Genomic DNA, 11721 nt, shown 5'->3' on the forward strand with positions numbered 1-11721 from the left:
CCACGTACCCCCCTACCTGATCGATGGGACATCCATCGCTTCCCGCTGCTTCATAAAAACGACCCCGGCGCAAGCCCTGCAACCCTAGCAGCTTCCTCCCCGCCGCCACTCTCTCATCCCTTTGTTTGCTCTAGCAAGCGCCGCCACTCCGCCGCTCGCTTCTCCTCTTGCTAACGGCCGCGGCGCTCGAGCTGCTGCCTCTACTTCTGCCATAAGTGAGAACCTGCACCTCCTGTCTCCTCCGTCTCGTCGCCAAGGTCGCCAACGCGCGAGCGTCCTCTTCTCGTCCGCCTCCGTCAAGATCGCCGTTCGCCGGCAGTCGCCCTTCTTCTCTTCTTCGTCTGCACCGGCCGCTGCTGCGTTGCCGGCCGCTCCAAGCTGCAAGTTCACCGTTTTCTCGACGTGGCCGTCCGCGCGCGCGTCTCCAAGCACGTCGGCATGTTCTACGTCCGACGTCGTCCGTCCTCCCCGGCCGCGCTCCGTCAAGATGGCTTCAGACGGTCGCGTCTTCGTCGCAAACCCCATCCGGTTTGTCCAGGAGTGTCGCTCCCCATCGTCGACGTCTCTGCTAGTCCATCAACGCAATCCCCTTCACAGTGAGCACCGCTTCCCCACCTAAATCCTCTTCTTCTTTCATCTCGTGCACCGCCGCGTTGTGCTGTTCCCGACCAGTGCATGGCCGGCAAGGGAACGAGCTTGAGCTCGTGTTGACATTGAAGTTGTTTTCCGCGTGCAGCAGGCCGGTAACAAACGCCAGTATCCAAGCCACGGCACGGCCAAGCATAGACCGCCGTCGACGCCTCCGGCCGGCCGGCTCCGGCTACTCCCGTCGCCCCTCCCTCCGTCAGCATCGCGTGCAGCAGGCAAGGAGCTGCTTTGTTAGTTCAGTTGTTGCAGTACGCCTGTTTGACATGATCTGAAGCTAGCACAGCTGGTACGTTCCATGTACTGCATACGTGCAATTCCCTGATCTATCCCGAGGACATGCAAAGCCATCCTTTTACTCACATATTTCTTCCTTTCCGCTGACAGCTGGGCCTGCCGTCTGTGTCCTGTGCTAGCTTCCCTCCGGTGAGACAAGGATCAGCATCCAGCCCCAGTCTGTTTCTCTGGTCCTGCGCTTCAGCCGCACAGGCTCTCTTTCTTTTCGGTGAGAAAAGTCCTATGTTTTCTGTGTTTTTCTGAAAATTGCTGCAAATGCTCTAAACTTGTGAAATTTATATCTTTAAATCTGTAACTCGAAATACAAAGTATTTTATATGAAAGTTGCTCAGAAAAATGTGAATAACATGAATATGTCATCCATATGCCTGTTTGCATTTCGCATCATGTCGTTTCGTGGTAGTTTTGCATAATCACCTAACATATATACGGAGTATTTCGGATTCCGAATATGGTTTCCCCCGCTCCGATTAATATTGAAGTAGCTCACCCTTGCCATGTCATGCCATGCTAATCAACGCTTAACTTTGTCGGTAGAAATGCAACTCCAACCTAATTTGCTTGTCCGGTGTTTCGACTCCGATTAATGTGATAAGTTGCATTGCACCATCTATGCCATGTCATGCATATCATCATGAACATGCTGGATCTTCTTTATCCGTAGTAGTAAGACTTGCATACGTTGTGTGTGTTCCGAGCATCTGCTTCTTCACGGATAGGATCGCGAAGTGGTGTGGTGAGATACGACAAGTCCTCCGGATGTTCCTCGGCAAGCTTTAACAGGCAAGCATTTTCCCCTATACTCCTGCCCCTGCAGAAGTCGCTCACCTATTTTATTTTGCCTTCTCCCTCATGCTATCCTTAAGTTGCGTTCTTGTCACGTGTCCCTTCCACTTGTTACCTCAAGCAGCCTATATTGCCTCCACCAACCACCTACAGCTATTGTTTGGTTATCGGGTCTGCCTTGCGAGTCGTAGTGCGTGCTAGTGATGTGTTATCTTGATACCGTTATCGCTATCTTATCAGGTTATCAGTTTGGGAATCATGACACATGCTACATGGTTATATCTCGTTGAGGGTATCATGGTTACCTTAATTGTTAAGCGGAGACATCGGTGGGTCGGTTGCTCGTTTTATGACGGCTCACTTGTGTTTCCATGAAACCTAGGACCCCGAGTTCTTGTTATCCGTTCCGAGACCGAGCGCTCTAACCACACGTGGGTATGTTTACGGGTCTCCCTCGACCACTGCCGGAATCTACAGCTTTGTCCAGTGGCCACAACTAGTTCGTAATGTTTTACCATTTGTTGTTGCGTGCATGCCAGCTTGTTACTTATTTACTTTGGGAAGCCCCTGGGTCCCTTGTATCCCTTGTTTCTGGTATGCACGTATAGGTGCGGCACGAGCGTTTATCGCGTGCTCGAAGCGGGTCATTCGCCCCTGTGTGTGTTTTGACCCTCGGAAGTCGTGGTCGCAAACAGCTAGGTCCGTCTCGGAGATTCGGCCGGACTTCGATTCGGGTTCAACTTAGTTAGGTGGCTTCCTGGACATTGTTGTCGTGAAGGAGAGTGCGAGTCGTGATATCCTTCCCTTGCTAGGTTGGGTTGATCGTGCGTGTGGGCACATTTGGGCATCCCTGCAGGGTTAAATCTTATCGATAAGCCGCATCCGCGGTTATGGACGACTTGGAGCTGTATGACTCGATCATAGACAACTTACACCTGTTGTTTATTAATAATAACTTGTGTAGTAAGTTAGTACAACTTCAATAATAAATGGTTAAAACTTGACAACCGTGTGAGTGCCCTTGTAAGTACTTTCTTGCGAGGGGGGAACGCATCGGCTGTGTTATGTTTGCGAGTATAGAACCGATAGTTGTGCGCCCTCTCACCTTCTCTGATAGACGACTGTTGTAGAGTGTCTCTATAGGTTTTTAGTGCTTGTCCGCTGCCGCTTAACCCCACCATATTGCCTATGACGTTCCTCTTGCGTCCTCTAAGTCCCCTGCGTGCCTCAAGTACAAAGGATGACTGGTTGACGAATGCTTATACGTCTTGAAGTCTTGTTAAGTACGAACCCGTACTTATTGCTCGCTTCTACGGGACATAACCGGGCAGGTATGAAGATATGTTCGATGAAGACGACTCTAGCAAGGTTACCCTTCCGGCTTGGCCTGGGCAGGGTTATGGACGCCACTGGTTATCTTCAGGACTCTTAGTCCAAATTTGTATCTTGTCCGTACTCGGATGTATTTGATCTTCTGTATGATGTGGATTTTTGTATGTATCTATTTGTATCTTGACTCGTTGGAGTCGTTCTTGTAATATATATGTTTCTTGTGGGCTCTATTGTAATCCTGTTGTAATGTTACCGCTCGTGATTGATTCCACCCGCATCGCGTGCATGCTTCGGCGTGTACGAGGCACTTGGTGGTGCGTCTCCTAAAATCGATATCGTGCGGATTTCGGCGGGTTCGCTGGGATCTTCATGGTACCGGTTTTGGGGCGTCACAAGTTGGTATCAGAGCATCAGGTTGACGGTACCCCACTAGTCCAGCCTGTAGGATAACCTTGCCAATGGTCGCTGAGTTTAGAGTGTCAAAACTATTTTCTAAAATTCGTTGGATAGATCTGATTAGCTCTGAATTTTCTCCTTACCTATATTCTTTCTCCTCTTACCTTTGCGAGTTTTGAATCTTCCCTTATGTGGTTCACCAAGTCTTAGGTTCCGACGCGGGTTGGACGATCTATGCCTTTCACCTAGTAGGTTCGATCTTCGCAGGATCCCGACGGAAGTGCATCATCAACAGCGGAACAACGAATTCTTGTTAGTGGTGTCGAGAAGATCAACACCTCGACAGAAGAAGGTTCCACGCCAAGGTCGGGTGTTTGTCAACATGGTACCAGAAGATCCGATAGTTCACCTCTCTTCCCCCGTACCTGGACGTGGGATCTCGGGGCGCGATCCCTTGTTAGTGGTGTCGATTGTAGCGACCCAGGAAAATATCCCTATTAGATTTGTTTGTTTCTTTTTATTTTGTGCATCATCATGTCCTCATGCATCATACCATCCATGCTTTGATAAAATAAAATTATTATATTTAATAACCCCTTCTCTTTATCTTATTTAAAATAATATTAAAACCAAAATATTATTATTTTGGATATCTTGAAAACTAATTTCAAATCTGGTTTAAGTATTATTTTTTTAAAGTCTTAGAATTTGTTTGAAGCTTTGTTATAAATTCCTTTCCAACCTTATTTCTCTATTTCTCTCCTTATTTCAAAATGTTTGGAGAACGTGGGAGTGAAGCCACAGCGAGCCAAACTCTTTGGCCCAAGTTTCAACCGAAGGCACTCCTAGCCATATGAATGTTGAGCCCAGCCTTTTTCTTTATTCCTCGGCATGTTTCTTCTTGAGCCCAAAACCACATCGTGGCATGCAGCCCAGCCTCTACAACGCCTTCTTCTTCGTACGGACGCGCATCGAGCGGAGCCACGTACCCCCCTACCTGATCGATGGGACATCCATCGCTTCCCGCTGCTTCATAAAAAGACCCCGGCGCAAGCCCTGCAACCCTAGCAGCTTCCTCCCCACCGCCACTCTCTCATCCCTTTGTTTGCTCTAGCAAGCGCCGCCACTCCGCCGCTCGCTTCTCCTCCACTGGTGGAAAAACAGGCTTCCGGGAAGCCCCATAAGTCGCGAAGGTAAAGGAACCGCGACTAATGGGGTCTTTAGTCGCGGTTCGTGTGGCGAACCGCGACCAAAGTCCTGGGCCCAGGGCGCACGGTGGCCGGCCGGTGCACGTGGGGGCTTTAGTCGCGGTTGGCCAGCCCAACCGCGACTAAAGGTGCTCGAAGGCCTTTAGTCGCGGTTGGCTGGGCCAACCGGGACTAAAGCCCCTCCCCTATATATACCCATCCAGCAGCCAACACTTAGCCATTTGGAGCCATTCTCTTCACAAACTTCACAAGTGAGTGTTAGGTTTGCTTTTGGTTCCTCTTATGCACATAAGGTGTTTGATGAAATGCCCCAAGAGCATGAAACAAACATGATATGAAGTGTTGGAGTCACACTTGAGCTTTCTCATTTATTTTTTCCTCCTCGATCGCGGTTAGCAACTTGAACCTTTGATGTGTCATTGATAAAATATGCATGTGTGTGTAGTTCATTGTTTAATTTATATTGTTTGTAGCTAGTTAGTTTAACAAATGCATGATGGTTAATTATGTATTTTATATTATAATAATGCGGATGAATCGGCAATGGATGTACGGTAACCGACTCTCCGGCGAGTTCAGTACGGGTTTGAAAGATTTCCTCGTAGTGGCTAATGCGAACAAGCGGGGGGTTTTGTTATCTGTCCATGTGTTAAGTGTAAGAATCGGAAGGGTTACTCTTCCTCAAGAGATGTTCACATGCACCTGCTTCGGCACGGTTTCATGCCAAGCTATAATTGTTGGACCAAGCATGGAGAAAGAGGGGTTATAATGGAAGAAGATGAAGAAGGGGATGATTTCAATGATGAAAGCTATCTTTCTCATTTCGGTGATACTTTCATGGAGGATGCTGAAGGTGAAGGGGAAGGTGAAGAAGAGGCACGTGATGATCCCGTTGATGATCTTGGTCGGACCATTGCTGATGCACGGAGACGGCTGCGAAACCGAAAAAGAGAGGGAGAATTTGGATCGCATGTTAGAGGATCACGAGGAAGGCGCTGTACCCCGGATGCGATGATGGTCCGAAAAAGCTGGGCTGCACACTCGGATTTGCTTGAGATGGAAGGCACGGGCAGGTGTAGCTGACTCGGCATTTGAAAACTTGCTGAAAATGTTGAAGAATATGTTTCCAAAGAATAACGAGTTGCCCGCCACTATGTACGAAGCAAAGAAGGTTGTCCGCCCTCTAGGTTTAGAGGTTCGAAGATACATGCATGCATCAACGACTGCATCCTCTACCGCGGTGAATACGAGAATTTGAATGAATGCCCGGTATGCACTGCATTGCGTTATAAGATCGAGGCGATGACCCCGGTGACGATGTTGAGGGCCGAAACCCAGGAAGAGGGTTCCCGCCAAGGTGATGTGGTATGCTCCTATAATACCACGGTTGAAACGTCCGTTCGGGAACAAAGAGCATGCCAAGTTGTTGCGATGGCACAAAGAGGACCGTAAGTCGGACGGGGAGTTGAGACACCCCGCGAGATGGAACGCAATGGAGAAAGATCGACAGAGAGTTCAAAGATTTTGCAGCTGACGCAAGGAACATAAGATTTGGTCTAAGTACGGATGGCATGAATCCTTTTGGCGAGCGAGCTCCGACCATAGTACTCGGCCCGTGACTCTATGCATCTACAACCTTCCTCCTTGGTTGTGCATGAAGCGGAAGTTCATTATGATGCCGGTGCTCATCCAAGGTCCGAAGCAACCCGGCAACGACATCGATGTGTACCTAAGGCCATTAGTTGATGAGCTTTTACAGCTGTGGGGCAGACCCGGTGTCCGTGTGTGGGATGAGCACAAAGAAGAGGAATTTGACCTACGAGCGTTGCTTTTCGTAACCATCAACGATTGGCCTGCTCTTAGTAACCTTTCGGGACTCGTCAAATAAGGGATACAATGCATGCACGCACTGCTTACATGAGACCGAAAGTGTACATTTGCCAAATTGTAAGAAGAACGTGTACCTTGGGCATCGTCGATTTCTTCCGAAAGGTCATCCGATAAGAAAGAAAGGCAAGCATTACAACGGCAAGGCGGATCACCGGCCGAAGCTCGCGGAACACACCGGTGCTTGAGGTATTTGATATGGTCAAGGGTTTGAAAGTCATCTTTGGAAAGGGTCTCGCGGACAATCGGTTCCGAAGGGAGCCGACGGGCACGTAGCCATGTGGAAGAAGAAATCTATATTCGGGAGCTAGAATATTGGAAAGTCCTAGAAGTCCGCTCCGCAATCGACGTGATGCACGTTACGAAGAATATTTGCGTGAACATCCTAAGCTTCTTGGGCGTGTACGGGAAGTCAAATGATACAAAGGAAGCACGGCAGGACCGAGCAAAGTTTGAAAGACCCCGATGACAAGCATCCGGCACGGTTTCAAGGTCGTGCCGACTACGCTCTGACCAAAGAAGAGAAGGTCATCTTTTTTGAATGCCCGAGCGAGTATGAAGGTCCCGTCAGGATTCTCGTCCAATATAAAGGGAATAATAAACATGGCGGAGAAAAAGTTCCAAAACCTGAAGGCTCACGACTGCCACGTGATTATGACGCAATTGCTTCCGATTGCTTTGAGGGGGCTCCTGCCGGAAAATGTTCGAGTAGCCATTGTGAAGCTATGTGCATTCCTCAATGCAATCTCTCGAAGGTAATCAATCCAGAAGTTCTACCACGGTTACGGAACGATGTGATCCAATGTCTTGTCGGTTTCGAGTTGGTGTTCCCGCCATCCTTCTTCAATATTATGACGCACCTCCTGGTTCACCTAGTCGATGAGATTTCCATTCTCGGTCCCGTATTTCTACACAATATGTTCCCCTTCGAGAGGTTCATGGGAGTATTAAAGAAATATGTTCGTAACCGTGCTAGGCCGGAAGGAAGCATCGCCAAGGGCTATGGAAATGAGGAGGTAATTGAGTTTTGTGTTGACTTTGTTCCCGACCTTAAGCCGATTGGTCTTCCTCAATCGCGGCACGAGGGGAGACTAAGTGGAAAAGGCACGATCGGAAGGAAATCAATGATATGTATGGACGGCCATTCTCCGACTGAAGCACACCACACGGTTCGACCAATTCCAGCTTGGTGGCTCCGTACTTTGAGAAACACAAGAATATTTTACGCTCGGACAACCCTGGGAAGCCTGAATCCTGGATTAGGAAGGCCCACATGGAGACTTTCGGCAGTTGGTTGAGAAAACATTTAATGAGTGACAATAAGGTTGTAGATCAGCTGTACATGTTGGCCAAGACACCATCTTCGACTATAACGACTTTCCAAGGGTACGAGATAAATGGGAATACATTTTACACGATCGCCCAAGATAAAAAGAGCACCAACCAAAACAGTGGTGTCCGCTTTGATGCGACAACCGAGAATGGGCAAAAGGTCACATATTATGGTTACATAGAGGAGATATGGGAACTTGACTATGGACCCTCCTTTAGGGTCCCTTTGTTCCGGTGCAAATGGTTCAAGCTAACAGGAGGTGGGGTAAAGGTGGACCGAGCAATACGGAATGACAATGGTGGATTTCAACAATCTTGGTTACCTTGACGAACCATTCGTCCTAGCGAAAGATGTCGCTCGGGTTTTCTATGTGAAGGACATGAGTAGCAAACCGAGGAAACGGAAAGATAAGAAAACGATCGGTACATCATGCGATGATCCAAAGCGCCACATTGTTCTTTCGGGGAAAAGAAACATCGTGGGAGTGGAGGACAAGACAGACATGTCGGAAGATTATAATATGTTTGCTGAAATTCCGCCCTTCAAAGTGAACACCGACCCAAGCATTAAGTTAAATGATGAGGATGCTCCATGGATACGGCACAATCGTAAGCAAGCGGGGACACAAGGGAAGAAATGATGTGTAATAATTTATTGTACCAAACTTTGTTGAATGAATCATGTGAATTATATTACCCGTGATGTGTTTGGTGTCCATTTTCGAATGATTCAATTGACTCGAGATAGCACCGATGATACATGAAATTTGGAGTGACTAAGTCATACTCCCGCATACATGAAATTTGGAGTGACTAAGTCATACTCCTGCATATAGGAAATTTGGAGTGACTAAGTCATACTCCTGCATACATGAAATTTGGAGTGATTTAGTCATACTCCTGCCTAGGCGTATAATATGCATACTCGTAGTCTTCATAGCCGCCGCCGTTGTACCGGTAGTCGTCGCCTTCTAAGTTGCCTGGCGTCGTCGTCGCCGCTTGTCGTCGCCGTCGTCGGGCGGCGCTCGTGGCTCAAGCCGAGGGTAGCGCAGGCGGGGGATATCGCCGGCCGTGATGTAGTCCATGACGCTCTGCGAGTCCGGCCGTACCACCATAGCCGACGGCCGGCCTCGTGGAAGTTTCCGGGAGGCGGACCGTCCTCCTCATACCGGCGAGCGCCCTCTCACGCCGATTGATGAAGAAGGCGTCCCAAGTATGCTCGGTTATCGGGATGCCGGCGGGGATTCATCCGCTGCTCCGGCGTGAGGTCGAGGTAGTAGTGGTTCGTGATGGCCGCCCGGCGCGCGGTACCACGAGGGACGGGAGGGACCGGCACGCCGCCGGCGCTTAGGCTCCGGCCGGCGAGGGACGCGGTAGCCGGAGGGCAAGGGTAGTTCGAGGCGCAAAGCTCCTCCACCTGCTGGTAGGTTAGAGTGGGTGCGGTGGAAGCCATGAGAGAGTGATGAGAGATTGTAGAGATGTGATAATGCTGGCCAAGCCGGGCTACCTATATGTAGTGACAAATGGCGGGAAAAATGGGAGCGGGAAGACAGGAGGCGGGAAGAAAGAGGCGGGGAGAAAGTGGCGGGAAGAAATTGGCGGGAAAAAATTGGCGGGAAGAAAGAGGCCGGTAGAAATTGGCGGGAAACAATTGGCGGGAAGAAAGAGGCGGGAAGACGAGGGAAGAAATGGCGGGAAGACGAGGAGGGAAGAGGGGTCGGCGGAAAGAGGCGGGAAGAGGGGCCAACGAACTTTTGAATTGAATTAGTTTTATTTTTATGAATTTTTGATAATTTGTATTTTTAAAATTTTGAATTGAATTAGTTTTATTTTTATGAATTTTTTGATATATTATATGTATTTTAAACATTTTGAATTGAATTAGTTTTATTTTTCTTAATTTTTTGATATATTATTTGTATTTTTAACATATTGAAATGAATTAGTTTTATTTTCCTGAATTTTTTCATACATTATTTGTATTTTTAGCATTTAGAAATGAATTAGTTTTAATTTTCTGAATTTTTTGATATAATATTTGTATTTTTAAGATTTTGAATTGAATTAGTTTTATTTTTCTGAATTTATTGATATATTATATGTATTTTTCAGATTTAGAAATGAATTAGTTTTAATTTTCTGATTTTTTTGATATATTATTTGTATTTTTAAGATTTAGAAATGAATTAGTTTTATTTTTCTGAATTTTTTCATATATTATATGTATTTTTCAGATTTTGAAATGAATTAGTTTTATTTTTCTTTACTTTTTGATATATTATTTGTAATTTGAAAAAGAAAAGTAATTCGAAAAAGAAAAGTAATTTGAAAAAGAAAAGTAATTTCAAAAAATACCTTTAGTCGCGGTTGGCCTCGCCAACCGCGACTAAAGGGTATTTTTCCGCGGGAAACGAAAACCCGGCGAAAATACCCTTTAGTCGCGGTTGGGGTGGCCAACCGCGACTAAAGGGTGCCCTTTAGTCGCGGGCCGCCTCCCCAACCGCGACTAAAGGTGTGTTATTATAAATACGCGCGCCGCGCGAGCGGCCACTTCATCTTCTTCTCCGCGCGAACGACGAACTGCCGAAGCCCTGCCCGCCGTCGCCGTCGCCTCACGCCGCCGTCGCCGTCGCTCCTCACGCCGCCGTCGCCGCGCCCGAGCCGCCGAACAACACCGCCGTCGCCTCACGCCCCTCGCCGTCGCGCCCTCGCCGACTGCCGCGAACCACCGTACGCTCCCCCGCCCCGCCCGGCCGTATATACGTCGTCGTCGTCGTCCTTCCCGGCCCGCGCCGGCGCCGGCGCCACCCGCGCCACGCAGACAGGGGGAGAGCGCCGCCCTCGCCGCCCCGGCCCCCGCGCGCGCCGCCGCATGCGCATCGGCCCGCCCTCTCGAGGCCGGCCGGCGGCCACCAGATCGGAGAGAGAGAGAGAGGGAGGGAGGAGAAGGAGAGAGGGAGAGGGGCCGGCCTGTTTTTTTTTTCTTTTTTTTTGTGTTTTTTTGTTCTTTGTAATTTTAAATAGTTAATTAGTTTAACAAAAAGGTAAAATAACTTAAAACTTGTATAACTTAATATTTGTATAACTAATTAATTAAGTTGTTTTTGTACTCCCCTCGAAATTTTGATCAAACATTTTGTACTCCCTCGAAATTTTGACATAACAAAAATAATTTTGTACTCCCCTCGAAATTTAACAAATAATTTTGTACTCCACTCGAAATTTTGACATAACAAAAATTTACTTAACAAAAATGTGTTAGGTTAACAAAAATTCACACATGTAATAGTAACTAAAATTTTACTTAACAAAATTTAGACTTAATGTAACTAAAATTTTAACTTAACAAAATTTTATTTGGGATCGAGAGGGGCGGCGAGGGTTATGTGTCCTCGGCACCGCCACCGCCCTCTCGGTCACCGCCACACCGGTCTCTCGGTCACCGCCACCGGTCTCTCGCGGTCACCGCCACACCGGTCTCTCGGTCACGCGTTCACTGCGTCCCCCTTTCGCCACCGCCACCGGTCTCTCGGTCACGCGGTCACTGCGTCCCCCCTTTCGCCACCACCACCGTTCTCTCGGTCACGCGATCACTGCGTCGACCCCCTCTCGCCTCCCTCGTCGCCCTCTCTCTTTATATGTAGAAGAGATGTGATAATGCTGGCATATACACAATTAATTTGTTTTGACTACATGTTTTCGGGATCGACATATGGCGGGCGATAGAGCTGACCCGATTCTGGACAACTATGATCCGGACGCCGAAGACCATATGTTCGGCATCATAAAAGGCGATATTCCTTTTGTGCCGACCGGAGAAGAAGAAGATGATATCGCT

At 48.2% G+C, this 11721-nt stretch overlaps 1 long non-coding RNA gene across 1 annotated transcript; it reads left to right on the plus strand.

Annotated features, from left to right (window-relative positions):
* The first annotated feature begins 841 nt into the window (after window positions 1-841).
* LOC124665660 lies at window positions 842-1690 on the plus strand. Its single transcript, XR_006990649.1, has 3 exons — window positions 842-934; window positions 1033-1150; window positions 1641-1690. It is a non-coding gene; the product is annotated as an uncharacterized LOC124665660 (long non-coding RNA).
* Window positions 1691-11721: the final 10031 nt, after the last annotated feature.

The sequence above is a fragment of the Lolium rigidum genome, chromosome 6 (genome assembly GCF_022539505.1).
Source record: "Lolium rigidum isolate FL_2022 chromosome 6, APGP_CSIRO_Lrig_0.1, whole genome shotgun sequence".
In the NCBI taxonomy this organism is placed as follows: domain Eukaryota; kingdom Viridiplantae; phylum Streptophyta; class Magnoliopsida; order Poales; family Poaceae; genus Lolium; species Lolium rigidum.